Raw genomic sequence first — 17,930 nt, 5'->3', positions numbered from 1 at the left:
GTAGTGCAGCCAATGGTTACAACCTCTAACATACAGATCTATGCATTTTTGGCACACCACCTTAAAAAACCTTGCATTTATATGACAAAAGTAGAAAGAAAAAACATGCTATTTTTATTACTCTCAATTTCTGATGGCAACATTGCTCCATCTGGTGGCTTATACTATGATTGCTAAACTAATGTTTATCTTATACTATTAGGTACTACACAAACACATTCTATAATTAAAGCCAAATTCACAGGCAGAAAGCAACCAGCCTGAAGTTTAGTCTTTCCCTTTTAGGCTTTCTGATTTGTATCTACCTGATTTTTAATTGTAACTTGGATGGCACAATCTCCGTAATTAAGGAAGTTATGATGGATGAAGAGTTTTAGATTTATATAAAAAGCACAGCCTACTCAAAAGTACAGTACTCTCCTGGAAACCAAGGATATTTTCAAAATACTTAAAAATAATAAATTCATTAAATTACAACAATCACTAATTGATCATTTCTTTCTAGATTATATTTTCTACAGTGAGTATATAGTTAACACCTAAGGGTGCAGTATCTTCAGAAAAAAACAATTTTTTTGAACAGCTGCGAGATGGAATCCAGTCCTACTTGCTGACAGTCATTAAGTGTTGTAGCCTTTGTCAACACAACATTGTGGTGAGTTGACCTTGGCTGGCTGCTCTCCCACTCACGCTCCAAAAAAGGAACTGCATAGGGGAGAATGAAGTGAAAAAGCCCAGGTATTAAAATAAAGACAAGCAGATCATTTACAAATTACTGTCATGGGCAAAACACACTCACTTGGGGAAAAAAAAAATTATTGCCAATTGAAACAGAATTGGATGGTAAAAAAGAAAAATCCTAAAAGAATTCCGTCCTCCTGTTTTTCCCTTGATCCAGCATGTGTCCCTCACACAGGCTGTAAAGCTTCAGGATAAGGTTGCTCCAATGTGGGCCCTGCACGTGCCTCTCCCTCTAGAAATACTCACTTTCTCCAGTGTGGAGTTCCCCAGAGGCTGCAGGTTGGGTATCTGCTCTGGTACTGTCCTCTACGGACTGCAGGGAAATACCTGCTTCAACATGGCCTGTCCCACAGGCTTCCAGGGATTTTCTGCTCCAGCACATTCAGCCCTCTTCCCACTCCTGTTCCCCTGACCTTGGAGTCAGAGCTGTTTCTCACACTTCTTTCCTCACACTGACCTGTGGCGTTTTGTTCTTTTCTGAACGTGTTTTCTCTGAGGCATTGCCATCCTTGCTGAGCTGTGCAGAGGGCAGCCCTGGGCTCTCTGCACACAGCCTGTCTGCCAGCCCACCAGCCCTGAAACACCATGGCCACTGCTCAGAGTGACCACAGGCCTCACTGTCAAGAGGAAAAAAAAGCAGATTTATATGATGGCAAACATTATAGGCTCCTGCCACCACAAAAGGCACAGAGTGAGCCAGTTCTCCTGACCCCAGTGTGTGTGGTGAGGATGCACTGGGAAGGAAAAATACTGATGGCAGACTTTTTCATGAAGTGTAATAGCTCCAAAGTCAAATAACCCATGACACAGTGAATCCCAGATGTCTGCCTCTTCCATGTCAACTTTTAGGTCAACTTCATGTTAGTTCAGGATATTTTCTATTTTAAAAAATTTTACAGCAGAAACTAGATTGCCATGGATACACAACCCATCATGCAAGCCATCTCTTCCTTAAAATTTGTCAGTTGAGGTTATGGACAGACTTCAAATCCCTACTTTTTCAGCTGAGCCACAATAGGTTCCAAGTCTTTGGCAAACACCACATTTTTCATGTCAGCTGCTAAGCACTTTACAAAAACACAGACAGGTTTTTCCTCTGGAAAAGAAAGCCTGAGAATGCCAAGCCTTTCCTTATTTATTTAAAAATGCATAATCTCATCTGTTCCATCTTAAAGCAATTCACCATTTTCAAATGCAAGATTTGATTGTTGTTTAGCCTTTTGGGGCAAATCTTTCTCAAATCCTTAGCACCAGTGAACCTGAAGATCTGCCCAGTCATACTTGGACTGAGAACCAGCTGTGTCTCAAAAGGTACTTTTCCTTCAGAAAGTGAATGACACCAGTAGCTCTAAATACACAAGAAACCTTCACCAGCAAAAAGGGAGAGAGATCTGTCTTCCAAGGAAGAACACCAGGATCTGTTTCCATAAGCTTAATTTTTACCTAAGAGCTAAAGTAACACAAGTATTACTTGGTACCTTTAGGTCATTTATTTAGCTTACAACTTTGGGTTTGGTTTTTTTTATAAAATGGAGGGCGAGGTATTATCTGCTTCTTTATTTGTAAGCTGAAATTCACAAGAATTTCCTTAGTGCAAGCAGCCGAGTCTATACATTTTTTTTTTTAGGTCAAGGGGAGTTCTTACTAGTAGGGGCTTTTTCCTACACCAAGGTGGTAGCAGTATTAACTTAAATAGTAGGTTTCCCTCAAAAAAGTCATTCCCATTTAGTATATTACCAGTAGTACATGTATTGTAACAGATTCTGAGGACAGCATTTGTAATAAAATTTGTATTTCATGAATGATGCAAACAACAGTTAATGCCACTGTAAGTAGCCTACACACACTGAGCTATTATCTAAAATGGTTAGATGGTTGCACAAAATCTTTTAGAATCTGAAGAGACAAGAAGTAAGATCTACAGCTATTAGACCAACTTCTATCTTACAACCAAATAAAACAGGAGCTATACACACGGTGCTGCCCTGTCACAGTAATGTTGCTCTTTACAGGCTAAATAAAATATAAGATTTTCAGCACCACTACACACCACTGACTAGTCCACCACACCTATGAACAAGTAGGAGCACACTTGGCAGTCTAAGAAATACATAGGCAACTTTGCGTTTCAATGATTATTAACAAGCATGTCAAAAACAAAAACCAACCAACCAAAACCAAACAAAAACAGAGAAAAGGGAGATACTCAAGAAGAATGCAAATATATACCATAACATTCAGCTAGTCTTTTAGAGTATGTTCTCATTACTTGGATAAAGACTACAAAACTTTAAAAACAGTTTTCTAGTCAACGTTAGGCATACAGACTTGGAAGGTGACGAATACAATGCCCACAGAAACTACTTGTTATCAAACATGTATTTGAAAATGTCACTAACTGTTATGTCTGTCTATGCATTTAGGCTAAATTTACTCTTTAGAGGTCTATAATGCGTAAAACTAGAAGTTCATGACTGTTTATTTTGCCAAATGCCACTACGGCCTCATGGCAGTTTTTCTGAGTTATTGCAGTTGTTATCAGAATGAAAACCAATCTTTCCGCTTGCATGTTCATATTCCGCTGGTTTATTCAGCAAGGCTTAAGTGGTACCCTTAGGGCTGAGATGAACTCCAGCATTTCTCTCTAGAGACACCACAGCCAATGACTGCAGCACTTCTCAATGTTAACACAAAACAGAAAAAAAATCATTTTCCAATACACGACAAATCTCTTCTGTGAATGTTTTATGCTAGCAGCCTAATCACCGCCCATGCTTGGAAAAATACCCACACCTATTAAACACTTCTCGAGTTACAGTTCAGTGACTGTTTCCTTGTCATGACTTTTTTAAAGTACTGCAAATATATAAATGTTGTAACACTGTGGAAAAAAGTGGTGCTGTTTATACCGTTACCTCATGCAAATCAGTTTACCCAAGAAGGAAACTGAACAAAAAAAAAGATAAAGCAGAATGGATTGGTATAATGACTTAAATGTGTCTCTTTCCTGCAATTTTGATGGTATTTGTATTACAAACTAAGAGGTAGTAGCAATCAAACCAGAAAACATATGACACAAATCCTGAAGAAACTGTTACCCTTCCCCCCAAAAAATCTCACAAAGGTCCTTCTGAAAGCCCACATTAAAAAATCCACCATCAGTAAAAAACAAAACCCAATACATAAATCCCCATTTTCTCAGCTTACTGTTAAGAAATAGGCTTCTAGTCTTTCATGGCTATGTTGTGCATGCAAGCCTGAATAGAGACTCTGTCCATCAAGCAGGACAGAAAATTCAAATTACAAATGAAAGATTACAGAAAACTACTACCTACCACAGACTCTGTAGTAGCACGGCACTAGGAAGAAACTGCTGGGGCATGAACGAGCCAGTTAAAAACCTGATATTAATGTTAACATAAATATATTCTTATGGAGTGTGGTTGAGTGAGCAAGAATAATTTTTAAATGATCTTTTAGAAAATATTTTTAATATGTATACAAAGAAGAGCATCAGGGTCATTTACATTAAGCTTGAGGTTTTAAGTTTGAGTCCACCAGGCTATAAAGAAAAGCATGAATATGTAGTTTTTATTTTTTCCATATATATATATGTATTTGTTTCTATATTTATTTTAATATTTACAAAAATAATGGTCAAGCTTAGACCCCAACCAGTCAGCAACAAACCCTCAGTACCGACAAAAACGTGTTTCCCAAACAAAGTATTTTTATCTTAACATTTTTCAGAGGTAGAAATAACATATCTGCTCTTCCTACTATATATTCTACAACATAATGATGAATTTTTACAGTATTTTTCCCAATGTTCTCTGTGCTATGGTACATTTCATAGTGTTATTTGAGTAACTTGAATAAAGCTTTCAGTGTACTAAAAAAGCCATACTGATGAAATTACTAAGTCTCAAAAAACATCTAGTTTCACATGCATGAAACTTCATTAAAAATAGGAAGCTACTATCATGACAGGTAAAGATGTTCAGTGAATTTCATTTAGGCAAGTGATCAAATCTGATGAGTCATAAGCAAATTTACAGATATATTCTTTGCTATGCTCTTTTTTGTGCATTTTTCTATATAAAAGAATACGATTTTTTTTCCAAGGATATTGAATTCTACTATATAAATTAAGACTTAAACTATTAACTGCTATATTATCATTATGCAGTGATGCAGGCTTCAGTTTCTGCAGAAAATAAGCTGGGTTTATTATGCTCCCTCAATATCACAATGCTGTGATTGTTTGCAAACAAGCAGGACGCTATAATACAAATCCAGAAAATTCTTAGGACACTGGTTTGAACTAGAAAGCATCTGCTCCTAAACATCAATAAGAACTAAAAGGTTTCTGAATTATTTATTGCTCTGAGACTGAATAGATTAGACCTATGCTACATTTCACCCCTGATACTCCTCAACAAAAGATTGTGCCAATGCAACAGCACTAAGTGGGACAGCTCATTTTGAAAGAAAATATTTTACCATGTCATTATTTTGCCTGTAAGTAATTTCATTCTGTATAGCTTGTTCATGAAAATAATTTTAAAAACCAAAAAAAATGTTTATGGAAGACAATGAATTTCTGTTCAGTTTAAGGGATTCTACTCCTTATATGAAACTTGCCTTACATGACCTGTATCAATGCTGAAGGTATTCTAAACTAGGTCTTTTAATTCAATAGCCTCTGATTTCAATTTATGAATTTACAGTAATACACAGAAGATATTAAAAAATATTCATATTGCAGAGTGAAAAATGTTTAAAAACTGGAGGATGCTACAGCTGATCTTAAAAAAAATTTCTTTAATACAAGCCTATTTTTAGAATCTACAACCACCAACCACTCAGAGGCAGATCAGTTTGCTTTTCCTTTATGTCAGAAAATGCACTCATCGGGTGCAGATCTAGGAAATTCAGTCCTCACAAACAAGCAATCCAATCCCCATGTATCAAGCAGCCAACTTGGAATAGAGCCAAGACTTGGCAAGTACAAAACTGTAAGAGGTTTTTTACTATTGGCAAGGCATGGAAGAACTGTGAAAAACATGATACATTGCCAGAAATGTGATATACACATATTTTTATTCTAGCAAGTATGATATTTCTGTTATTCACCTGACTACTTGGACATTTTTCCAGACCAGAGAAAAACTGCTCAAAACGTCAAGACCCTGCATCTGGTTAGATCCAAATCAGTCATGTAGCCAACTCTCTGCATAACAAGCCTAATTTAAAGTTTCCTCAACCTGTTAACTCCTCTTAAAATCTAAAGACAAGTTTGTATCAGATTTGCCCCTACACTAAGGCTGTTATTCACTTCAATAGCCCATCAGTGCCTCTTAGTTTCATGTATTTACCGTAAAAATTCTTCTCTCAGACTTTTCATCTGGTGACATGAGTTCAGTGAATCTTTTCTGTGAGTCACATAAATGATACTAATCACTGAAACTTATTTTTACATTTTTTGTGTTTATGTTACATTGTGGGACAGGTTTGTTTTTTTAAATCCTGGTGTTCAGTCTTGCAAGGTTTCTCCTCATTTCTCCAGATTCCTTCTTCAATTTTCTGCTGTTATTTATGTGTCATTTAACAAATTTATGGCAAAATAAAACTTTACATAGTTTCTATCACAAAGCCCTGATAATGCGTGCTTGGTGACCTTTGCTCCAAACCACTTTTTTTATGATGCCAAAGATGATAATATCAAGTTAATTACATTATGACCTTCATCTTTATAAGTTTGGATAATTTTTCTGTATAAACTCATAGCAAAGGCAACCATCAAAACTTTTAAATATTACTTCTATCTGCGAATTGAAACAAGAGTGTATCTAACTCCTTGTTTAGATGCTTAAAAGATAAACAGAGAAAAGAAGTATCTCAATGGATACTACATAACAACATACTGCAGCTGCTTAGAGATTAAGCTATGAAACAATACTCTCTACATATATTTTCAAATAATCGTGGTACTTGTGCAGTGTTTGTTTTCCTTGCATGCATTAGCTGAAAGAGAGGATGAAGGAAGGGCAACCATCACAAAGGATAAGTTTACTTTCTCCACACAGAATTCTTATTGCCCAATAATTGTTAGTTACAAAACAGAATACACCACTTAAACTTGTTTTAGCTATTTGAACTCCTTAGGATGTAACAGCCAGATTCCCAAAACTGTAGTTCTGGGAACAGGGACAGAAATGGAGAGCTTCTGTCATTTTTTTATAGCTAGGTGCTAGAATTTTCCCAGGAACTCCATCGCTGAACCATTAAGATATGTCCCCTGAAAGTTCATTTACTCCCCAGAGAGACTGCCTCAGCAGCAAATCAGAACTGCTGCACAATTTGCTCAGACCTCATAAGTTTGTATTAATGAATTATTGATACAGTACTAAATAAATTAAACTCAATTATATTACAAAGTACGTAAACATTGTGTGCAGCAAAGGAACCGCACACACCCACCTACACGGGATTTTTCATTAGTTCGGCTCTTACAAGTGTCATCTATTGAGCCACATTTATCAGAATGCTCCAAGGAAATCACTCAAAGTTTGTACATAATACCACCTCTAAGTGATTTATTCAAACTTATGCAGGTGAACCCCTTGTGATAAATTTTTTAGACTAGACTGTGAAATGGTTCCTTTTTGTTACCATTCTGATAATTTCACTGTAAAATTGATTTAAAACTAAAATTATCTTGAATGCCTTACCTCTATCAGATTAAAGTTAATGTATTGAGATCTCAATGACTGTACCAAAACCGTGTTTACAGAAATAACTTTCATTAATGCAGTATTACTCCGATTTACAACCAATTTCATGAAAGTTAGAAGAAAACATCCTGTTTGGTTTTTCCACACAAGGAATGTGTATGTCGTGTCTGAAGTAGACAGGTATAGTTTATATCAACTGCAGCTAAAGGAAAAAAAGAAAGCAAAGTTCTGATAAAAATTTTGGTGTTGAATTCATAATAACTTATCTAAAATAAGATTGCAGATATCAGAGAAAAATATAGCTTGGTAGGCACCTTTTCAAGGTAGATAGTTCAAAATCCAGCTCAAAAGGAGGCTAAGGTCATCTTATATAATCTACACTAAGTACAAGTATGTTCAAGGGACGTATTTGAGGTTGCTACCCCATACTCCTGCACTGGGTCTCTCCAGGGTCTTCCAAGGTTCCTCAGTTAATCCTCCACCCACCACATTCCAACCTGCTCCTCATGCAAGCCCAGGCTTCTTTTATCAGCTGCCTATCAGCCTTCAGCACCAGCTGCAGGCTCCAACTTTCTGACTCGTATTGTAGGTGGAGCTCTGGAATAATTGCTGTAGGTTATTGCTTGCCTGTTACCAAAACTTCATTCTCCTTTCTGTGTTCTGCTTCAGTACTGGGCCACCACTAACACAAGTCGCCACTGCAAAGCAACAATGACAAATGATGTAAAACCAGTACAGCTCCCAAAAAAAGGCTGCTGAAAGTTTCCCCCCTGAACAACAAAAGTGAATTAGGAACTTAAATTGAATGAGCTTTTTAAGTTTCCCCAAATCAAAGTTTAAAAAGCAGAAGATTTTTTTATATTAGAAAAGTCCTCTTGAATAATAAGAATAAACAAGATACAAATTAGTAACATACTACAGAACACAAACCTATGTTTCACTAGATTTGAAACACTAAAAAACATTCATGAATCTTTAAAATGTACACTGTTTTCTATCTACCAGAAAGCTCGAAACATTATCATTTAGAGCATAGCAGAAAAGAACATATCAACTTATAATAGAAAATCTTTTTTTTCATTGACTGAAAACCGCTAAAATTCTGAAGCAATCTTTAAGCTTATTTGCTCTTATGGATAAAATTGGTATTATGACCTAATAAACATGATGGAATTTTATTGGATGTTTCTAACAACTATTTTAAAACTTAGCCATTTAATTGCACTTTGATTTTCCACGAAGAAAGTGAAGACCTCTGTAAAATGGTCAGAGAGCATGACTGAACAGACATACAATTTGGAAGACTTTAGAAAGCATTGTGCTTTGTTAGTGTTTCGTCATGAGCTTTTTAGTCTTTTTAGTCTGAAAACAGCTCTTATGTCAGGTCTTCTCCCTTGAATTTTGGAAAAGATTCTTTTTTTCCTGTTGGCAAATAAGAGAACACAGGAAACATGAAGGACAGGGGTGCAGGGGGAGGAAGAAATCAACTCTCCCACCAAAGTAAATACACAGAATGTGAAAACTGGCTGCAGATTGTAAAAGACATAAAGCAAGTACAGCCAGACCTCTTTCTATTCCTCATTCTGCCCAGACAGGCTCCCTATATCTCATTTAATGGCCTCATTACTGTAATCTGAGTCTACTTTCTGTGCTGGTCTAATTTCCTAGAAAGACTCAGGTACTGTTCTGCAAATGGATACAGGCTGGGCTGATTGGTAAAACCTGGCTCAGTTTATAGCGATGTGGGAGCAAAATTCCCACGTCCATTCTAGGTCTTTCTGCAAACACACCAAGAGTGGAAAATGGCATCAGCGTACATCAACACAGGCATGTATGGCAGGACGTTCTTCTTGAATAGGTTCATCTGTTAGGTTCAAAAAGGATTTTGCTCCTTCCAGTACATTACTGAATTTTTGTATGTATCAGAAAAAATTGTTTATTAATGACATCCATTTAAAAACCCACAGAAGCAGAGTAAGCCTGTAAAACTGAAATGAGAGTTCAGTACTAATTATTCCTTTCATTTCAACAGCCTGAAACACAATGCTGTGTTGGTACAAGAGACTTTCAGGCTGTCAGCCTCATTGACAAAGTTCACTATCTGCTTCCCAATGAACATGACAGCACGAGAAGGAAAGAGAGCATATGCTAGAACACTTGACACCACGATGTTACCTCAAACTGCATTTGTTAATTTTTTGGTTGGTTGGTTGGTTGGTTTTTTGTTTTAGTGCCGTTTCAATTATATTGAAAGTAAAGCTTTTTGTTGTACAGATTGCCTTGTGCTCTGGGATGACCCTACATGAGCAGGGAGGTTGGACCAGATGACCCCCTGTGGTTCCTTCCAACCTGATCCATTCTGTGGTTTGTGATTGGGTGCAGAATAAACAGCGACATTAGTGTCACTCCAAAATATCTCGTTCCCATGGACAGAACTTTTAGATGGAAGTACATCATCAAGGATTTGCCACAAGAATTAAGTTTCTCCTATATGTCTTCTTTGGTCCTTACCTCCTGTGACTTGTGTTCCACAGTATGTTACTAGTTTGTGCCTTGTTAGTTGTCATCTGCATATTCTGTTCTAACCAATCCAATTTATATGGCACATTAATATTAAAAATTCACTTATATTCATGTGCATTTCTGTGAGTTTAAAACCCACTATTTTTTATAAATATGAAAACTAAGGTAAGATCGTGTCTTCTCTTTGATACAGTAGCTATGGAATAGCCACAGGAATACCCATCAAGTAAAGGTTCCAGGAGGGCATAGACAAATCAAAATGTTTTGGAGATTCAAAGAAACTCGTCTAGCTGAAGCAGGAAATATATACACAAAATATATACATCTTAACAGCAATGTAGGAACTTGCAGATTACAATTAAGATTACAGACAGCACAGCACTTAGAGTGGACATAACAGAATTAGGGGAAGCATTGATGGCCTTTTCCTCACGCCAAATTCATGACAAAAGACCCCCAAACAAACCAGGCACTCCCATCATCATCATATCATTTTTAAGCCAAATGTTAACAAAACTAATTCCACGATTATGCCAGGGGCTGAAGTAAAGATCTAGAGAGCATTCCCTTTGGTTTTTCTCCATGTTCTAACAATCAGAACTATTTTAATAAAGAATTGCTTTCTATCACAAGTGAAAGACAAAGAGATTGTGAAAGAAACTTGGAAAACAGTTTACTTGAATTTGAAGTGTTAGAAAGTGTCAGGATGAAACTAGTTTGATAACCACAGGCCTCTTTCACAATCAAATAAGCCCTGCATTTACTACACTGTTTTGCTCAGTTTTGTTCAGGGGCGTAGTTATTTTTAAAAGGAAATTTTTTCTTATGAGCACTGAGTCTTTCCTATAAACAGTGGTAATTCTCTTCAGTCATTTTCAGACATTCATATGATCATAAGCCAGAACAAAGGAACTTCAAGGCAGATTTGGCAGTAGTTCTGTCTGAGGCTTGAATCCAAAAGTCTTTACATTTTCTGAAGTATTTGTCCTCCTTTATTCGTTTTTATTCTTGACTTTAAATTGTGAGACAGGTCTGCATTCAAATTTGCCAACATCCAGTTGGCAAGAATACAACAGGAGACTTTCTCACACAAAACCCTCATGACTGAAGACTAAAGGACAGCTGGAAACACACCTCATGTTTTCATTTACTTTCCTTATTTACTTGCTTTTGAAAATTACTCCTGTTCTAGACTGTGTAAACCAAAATTACAGACAAGAAAAATGAACTGGATTAGATTAAGCTATTATAAAACAAAATCAAGTTATTGCTACCCTTGCACCTGCAGAGGAAATGATGAACAAATAAAGAGATATGACAGTATCCTCTAAAAGAAAACAAAACCTGCTGAATGAAAAAGGAAAGACAATTCTGAAATATTAGTTTAATTTCATAATTGATTTTTTCCCACTGAACATGTTTTACCCTCTGAATTTAGAGTTCAAAATCAAGACTGCACTGGCTGATACCAATTGCCAGCTTAAAAATAAGTAAGAGGCAGCAGTAAAACACTATATCACATCAGATTATTGAAAAATACTGAAATATTGACAATTATTAATGAAGTATTAGCATAATGGTACTAGAGCCTAGCCAGGGAAATAGATTCTACAACCAATTTACCTGATTGAAAAACCATTTTAAAGGATGTCACTGCCTGTACAACAAGAAGCAATGTTCAGCAATTAACGATAAAAAATTCTTGAAGATCAGAAAGAAAAGAATAGACTTCTATGAGCTTTTTCATTATAATCTTTAGACAAAGATAAATGTAGTGTTCTGGTGCAATCCCCTCTTCTGGTCATTGACAGCATATAAAGAATTGAAAAAAAATTCCTTTTTCACCTCAGGTTAAAATACCAGATATCCATATTTTCCCCAAGCATGCTCAAAAATTCAATGATTAAGAATAAGGAAACAAAGTTGATAATTTTATTGACCTAGCTTTTGTAAATTGTGAAATATTCAAAATGTTTGCAATTATTTTATCAGCAGAATGACTACATAAAAAAAAACTGCTAAGTTCCCACTGCCTTATCAGGGTGTGCCACTTGGTGGAAGAGAAAAAACTACATAGAAATGTTTCTGCCAATAATACTTATTCAGAAGTCACAGAACCATCTGCTGGCTTGGAACCACCTGCCTTGAACCCAGCGATTCACAGCCCTTCTGAACAAGCCCACCTGGACCCTGGGTGCGGTTCAACACATCAGGCTGGACTGGGCTTTAAGCAACCTGATGGGGTGAAAGATGTCCCTGCGTGCCCCTGATGACAGGCCTGTCCCTGTCTCCAGTACAGACAGCTAAATACCCTTTTGATCATTAAGGGACCCACCTCCCACACATGAAAGCACTTGATAAGAGTTCCTCTTTATTACTACCGCAAGATCAGCACCGGAAACATCCAAAGCCTGATAGTTATCAGTGTTCATTCATCATAAAATATAGAGCCATTAGGAATACTTTCAGAAATGACACTTGATAATCATTTACTTTGCACAACAAAGCACCAGATGAGTATAGGCAAACTACAGGCAGATGTTTGAAAATATAGCTACAGCAAGACTAACTAAAAGTAGTCATGAGCATATAGGGGACACATGTAGAGGGATTCCTCGTGCAACAGGGGCATATGATACCCCAGGACAGTCTGGGCACCCCAGGGCTGCTGCAGAAGAACCCCTGAAGGGGCCTCAGCCTGCAGACAGGCTCGTAAGACACCTGACAGCAGGCAGCTTTGAACAGCCTTGGGAAAAGCTACACGCTGGTCGGCTCCCCTGCTGCTTAGAGGCTGTCCCGTGGGAATAGGGCGTGAAGCTTTGTAAAGTAGATACAAGTGAGTGTAAGTAAACAATAAAGGAAGCACAATGCTCAAATCGTATCGGTGTTCGTATGGTGACTCCGGCCGGCTCCCCTGCGCTCAGACCCCCCCCTGCTAAAGACACAGAGTAAAAAAATCCTCCCTCCCCACCCCCACCTGCCCCAAAACCCAATAAAATGCAACCAAAGCTAACTCTAATCTTGCCCCTTGCTGTAGGCACACAACTTTTCTAAATACATGTGCAGTAGTGCACAGTTCCCTAGAACAAAGGAGTCTTTGCCCGAACTGCTATCTTGCTGCAGAAAGCAGCGAATAATTATATTGTGGTTGTGCAATATAAAACAGAATTGCAAGGCATTCACAGAAAACAATCATTAAAACACCAGGATATAAAGTTCAGCAGTTGGTTTTAAAAAAGTAATTTTCTTTTTTTTTACATAATACACTGCCATTTTCTATTTCAGGCAAAAACAAAACAGCTGTTTCAGTCCAGACCACCAGAGCCACTGTACTTTGCCAGCACTGCGGAATGACATTCAGCTTCAAAACCTTCTGTGTTTCTTCCTTCCCAGTCATAGAGTAGGAATAAATAATTTAATCAAGTATTCATCAGGAGAGGGGAATATCCTATTAGTGTGTGCCTGCATTCTTTCCCCCTCACATCTTTGCATCTCTTAGATCTCCAGAAGTGTACATCGTTCTTTTTAGCTCAGCCAAAAACACAGCTCTATGAGTTTAAGAAAAAAAGAAATGAGTATCTGCAAATTCATGTACTTTCTAAAACTAGAAGTGAATACATACCCATTATAAACATACTGTTACAGCTTTTAGAAAAGAGCCAGAAAATTCACACTGCAAAAGAAACTAGAGAAACAGCACTAAAACACCACTTTCAGAAAAACAGATACTAGACACTTCTTCAATTAAATACCCATCTCATCTAAAAGTTACCAGCAACACACATCACCATGATGCAAATACCATGAAAAAGGATTTTGTGGCTAGCAGCTGATTTGCTGGTAAAGACATTTACATCTCTTAAATTCCTTACAAAGGACTAAGCTACTGTCATTCATCCAAAGATGGGAGGACATTGTCCTCAATCTGACTGACCAAGAACAGATTTTTAACAGAAAAACTTGAAGATCATCCTTATTTATTATTTTCTGAAAGTTGTAATTTTATTCTTTTTCATTATTCATTAACTAGTATCTTCACTACAAAGAAGAGAACTCTGATTGAATTTAGTGAAAGGACAAAGATATAGCAAGATAAAAAAATAAAATATGCCTCCAGCGACCAGATGGAAGGAGAATGAAGGAAAGAAAGACAAAATAGGTGATCATGTCTATTAGGTGCTCCAGACCAAAGGACTCTTCTTTCATTCAATTTATTTAATCTAATTAAAAAAAATACTCCTTATTAGGCCACAGAAACTTCTACAAAATATTATCAAATATCTCTAAAACATCTTGAATCTCTTCTTGTCTATGACAGTCTTTCTCTAACAAAAAGAACTGATAATTGATCAGTTGAAAGACATATAATAACATTTAAGTCCTTAAGATTGTAAAGGAAAATGATCATAACAATTCTCACTAGTTTTACTTCCTAATAAATTCTTTAAAAGTTATGCAAGTCATCACCCCAATTCTGAAGTGCATTTTCCCACCAAAACTGAGGCTCATATTATTAATAAAGTGAATAACTTGAGAGTAAATCAAGAGCTCTATTCATAAAAAGACCTGTATAATCTTTTTAACAAGGGAAAAGTAGTAACTCCTTAAAAATACATCAGTTAACCTGCAAACAGAAAAATAAGCTTTCAAGAAATACAATCTGAATCCAAACACAAGTTAATTAATATATTTTTCTTAATAAAAGGGGTATACAATATAGAACTCAAAATTATCTAACACAGTAGTCTGCTGTGTCATGGAAATGGCTGGAAATCTCTTGCATAGGCTAGGGAAGAAATACTGGCTGTGTTGATCAAGACTATTATACCTAACAGGATTGCCTGCAGGGAGAGGTCAAGCAAGCTGCTCTCTTATATCCCTAAGACAGACCAAGAGATCAACAGAAGTTCAATACAACTCAGCACCACCACTGTCCTACTCAAAAGCTGGAGTCCAAGTCCAAAAGCAGAAGTACTGTAACAGAAAAGAAACTGTATTTTCATTGAGATAGAAGAAAAAAGAATTGCACCATGAAAATTGCTACATCCTAGCCAGTAAGGGGCTAAATTCCTGGATGAGATCCTTCTGACTGCTGAACCTGAGGTCTCTATTTCAATAAAGATCTTTCAGATTTTGATGGATTGGTATGGAAAGCAGTCACCTTCATGTTACCCTTAATATGAGGTGATTCCAAATATGAAGTTCCTTTGTCCCCACTGGTCTTCCTATAGACACTTTGCCTAAGTAGTGCCCTCACTTATTATTTTCCTCAGTAAGGACCACCTCACTGTGCCAGTTTTTCGACCCCCCTCTCTCCTTCCTCCTGCCTTGGTTGGCCTGTATGTAATCAAAGACAACTAATACTACAAGTACTCTGTCCAGAACCTCTTGGATAATGACCCTCTCTTTCCCTCACCAGCTGTCTAGGTAGGAAAAAACCTCAAAACTTTAAAACACTCTTTGCACCAGATGAATAAATCCAGTAAAACCTATAGCAAATCAGAAAGTTTGGGGTTTTTTTTTTTACATTTTGCAGAATGCTGCAAAGCCTTTATAAGCAAATTGTAGATAAATGCATTCTAAATGCTTTCTTCTGTGTCTTATTGTACCAATTGATCTGGCTATACATCCTAAAAACACTGAAAGCACTGCATATTTTCAAATAATTTAATTTATTTAATTTCTTTTGAGGTTTTCTCTTGAATGTAAACCTTGCTGTAAGAGAAGGGTTCCCAGACAGAATCAGGGTGGAGATACAAAAGCTGATCCAGCACATAAAAACACACCCCCTGATGAACAACCACAATCTCAATGCTGAGCAAACGTTCAGCTCCCAGGCAGCAGGTCCCAGAGAAGCTACTGAGGGATTTAGGGCAAAGAAGCATAGGTCCCTACTAGGTGGCGGACCTTCAAAATAAACATTTCCTCACTAGCTGGCCAGCTGCTCAGAAGGCACATTTCTCATTATTATAAAAAATTTGCATGCTAGCTGAGCAAGCCAGATGGCCAAGAAGTATATTCACGTTAATTATTTGGGTACAAGAAACAAAAAGCTCCTTCCTGGCTGCTGTCTGATCAAATATCAACCATTTCCTCTACACATGCAGCACGAGAGCAGAACTGTGTCTCACCTGGGACAGAAACCAGTGCAGTGGGTGGAGGCAGCTATGTGGTGGTACATCAGAAAGAAAGAGTAGCTATGGTAAGAGAGGTGAGGTGTGATACAGTCAAGAATTACTAAAGAAATAGTTGAAAGAAAAGAAATACAGCAAATGCAGTAGGAAGGGAAAGATGCAACCTTTATGCAATCTGTAACAGCCTAACCCCTAGTATATAGGTTTTTTATACACAGTAAAAATAGTTGGGCAAAATACTTCCCAGGGATGTTGTAAATATTCTAAGACATATAGCATACTTTCAGGAAACATGGAGACATAATAATGAACACAGTACAATTTCATATTTTACAATTAAGGCACAAAAAAACCCTTATCAATGATACTGTAGCAAGGTAAATCAGTATCTATAAAACCATTGTGAAGTTACATGTACTTTAAAATTAAATCAAAGTGAGCATCAAGATTGTGCTTGCTATTTGGTTATTTTTCCCCTGTAGTATATCATCACTGATTATCTACTCATTTGCATGGCAGGATAACGTTTTCAGTAAATCATAGTTGTCCAGACACGAAGCCAAACAGGGAGTCAAACACAAAGGGGTTGCCTGTTTTGTCCCAAAATTTGGTGGGGTTTTGGAAGCGCCCACAGGACAGAAAAAAACTAGAGATGACCTACCAGCTCCTGCTTTGGGTGCAGCATAAATGGCATAATCTCTCTATATGCTGGCAAGTACACGGACACAGCACCAGTCCCCAGGGACCCCAGCATGCATGGGACAGCTGCTAGAGAACACGTGCTACCCTCTGCAGCACTTAGGTAACACTGCAAGGGCACAGAGGGACCCTTTAGGTCTCTTGGCCACGCAGGCCCCACCAAGATATGGCAACTTCAAACAAGAATTTTAAGTCCAAACATACAGGATAACACTAAATGCATCATCTGAGAAAGATACAGTTTCAAGGTAAAAAGAACCCCAGCCTAGATCTATACATCACTAGTTTCATCAACACACTAATAACCCAAGAATCAATTAAAACTATAGATACAGAAGGGACTCCCATTTAATATATGTCACAAACATGTCATAAAAGTGCACAAAAGAGGCTTGCTGGAGCATTGTTGTTTTTCCTTACTTAACTTGTTGAATTGCAAGCAAGAAAATTTCATGGTAAGATTTTCAAAGAAACAGCCCAATCCTGACAGAAGACATGACAGAATTTCTATGGAAATAACTGTATTAAACTTACTGCTCACACATGAAAATATATTGAAATTTCTGTTGGAGGGGGGCTTTGTCTAGTATGCAACAACTGCATACAAGATTATTTAATTTTTCTTTTATACTTCTGCTTTGATACTGAACTTCTAGAATGGATTTCTTTCACAACTTTAAGAAAACTATTTGTGCTGAACTTATTACATCACAAAATGCAACCTGCACTTAGAGATTTGAGAGAGAGTTAGTCTCCTGACTAGAAACCAACTAGTTAACGGTGACAGAAACCTTTACAGGAGGAACAAGACAATTAATGGAAAATCTTCAGACCAGTGTGCTTTGAACACAAGTGCTTCAACCAGTGCAATTACTCAACATTAAGGATGACTCAACCCTCTCTAAGGAGCATGACATCTGTGATTATTATTGATAAATACATCCTGTCCTGGGCTGAATTTATAATTTATTTCAACAGGAAAAGAAAACATTTTTGAAGATTAAATTATACCAGTTCTGTCTCCATGTGTTCTGGATTATATGCAGTTGTGCAGTCCCAAAGGACATGCTGCAGAAGGTATCCAACTTTGTGTCCC

At 37.1% G+C, this 17,930-nt stretch overlaps 1 protein-coding gene across 1 annotated transcript in view; it reads right to left on the bottom strand.

The window, feature by feature from the left end:
- LOC138113013 (sodium channel protein type 2 subunit alpha-like) overlaps positions 1–17,930 on the bottom strand; it is a 69,837-nt gene that overhangs the window by 49,443 nt on the left and 2,464 nt on the right. The window lies entirely within an intron of this gene.

The sequence above is a fragment of the Aphelocoma coerulescens genome, chromosome 7 (assembly GCF_041296385.1).
Source record: "Aphelocoma coerulescens isolate FSJ_1873_10779 chromosome 7, UR_Acoe_1.0, whole genome shotgun sequence".
NCBI lineage: Eukaryota > Metazoa > Chordata > Aves > Passeriformes > Corvidae > Aphelocoma > Aphelocoma coerulescens.
Note: the sequence above shows the minus strand (reverse complement) of the source record. Positions and strands in the feature narration are given on the sequence as shown.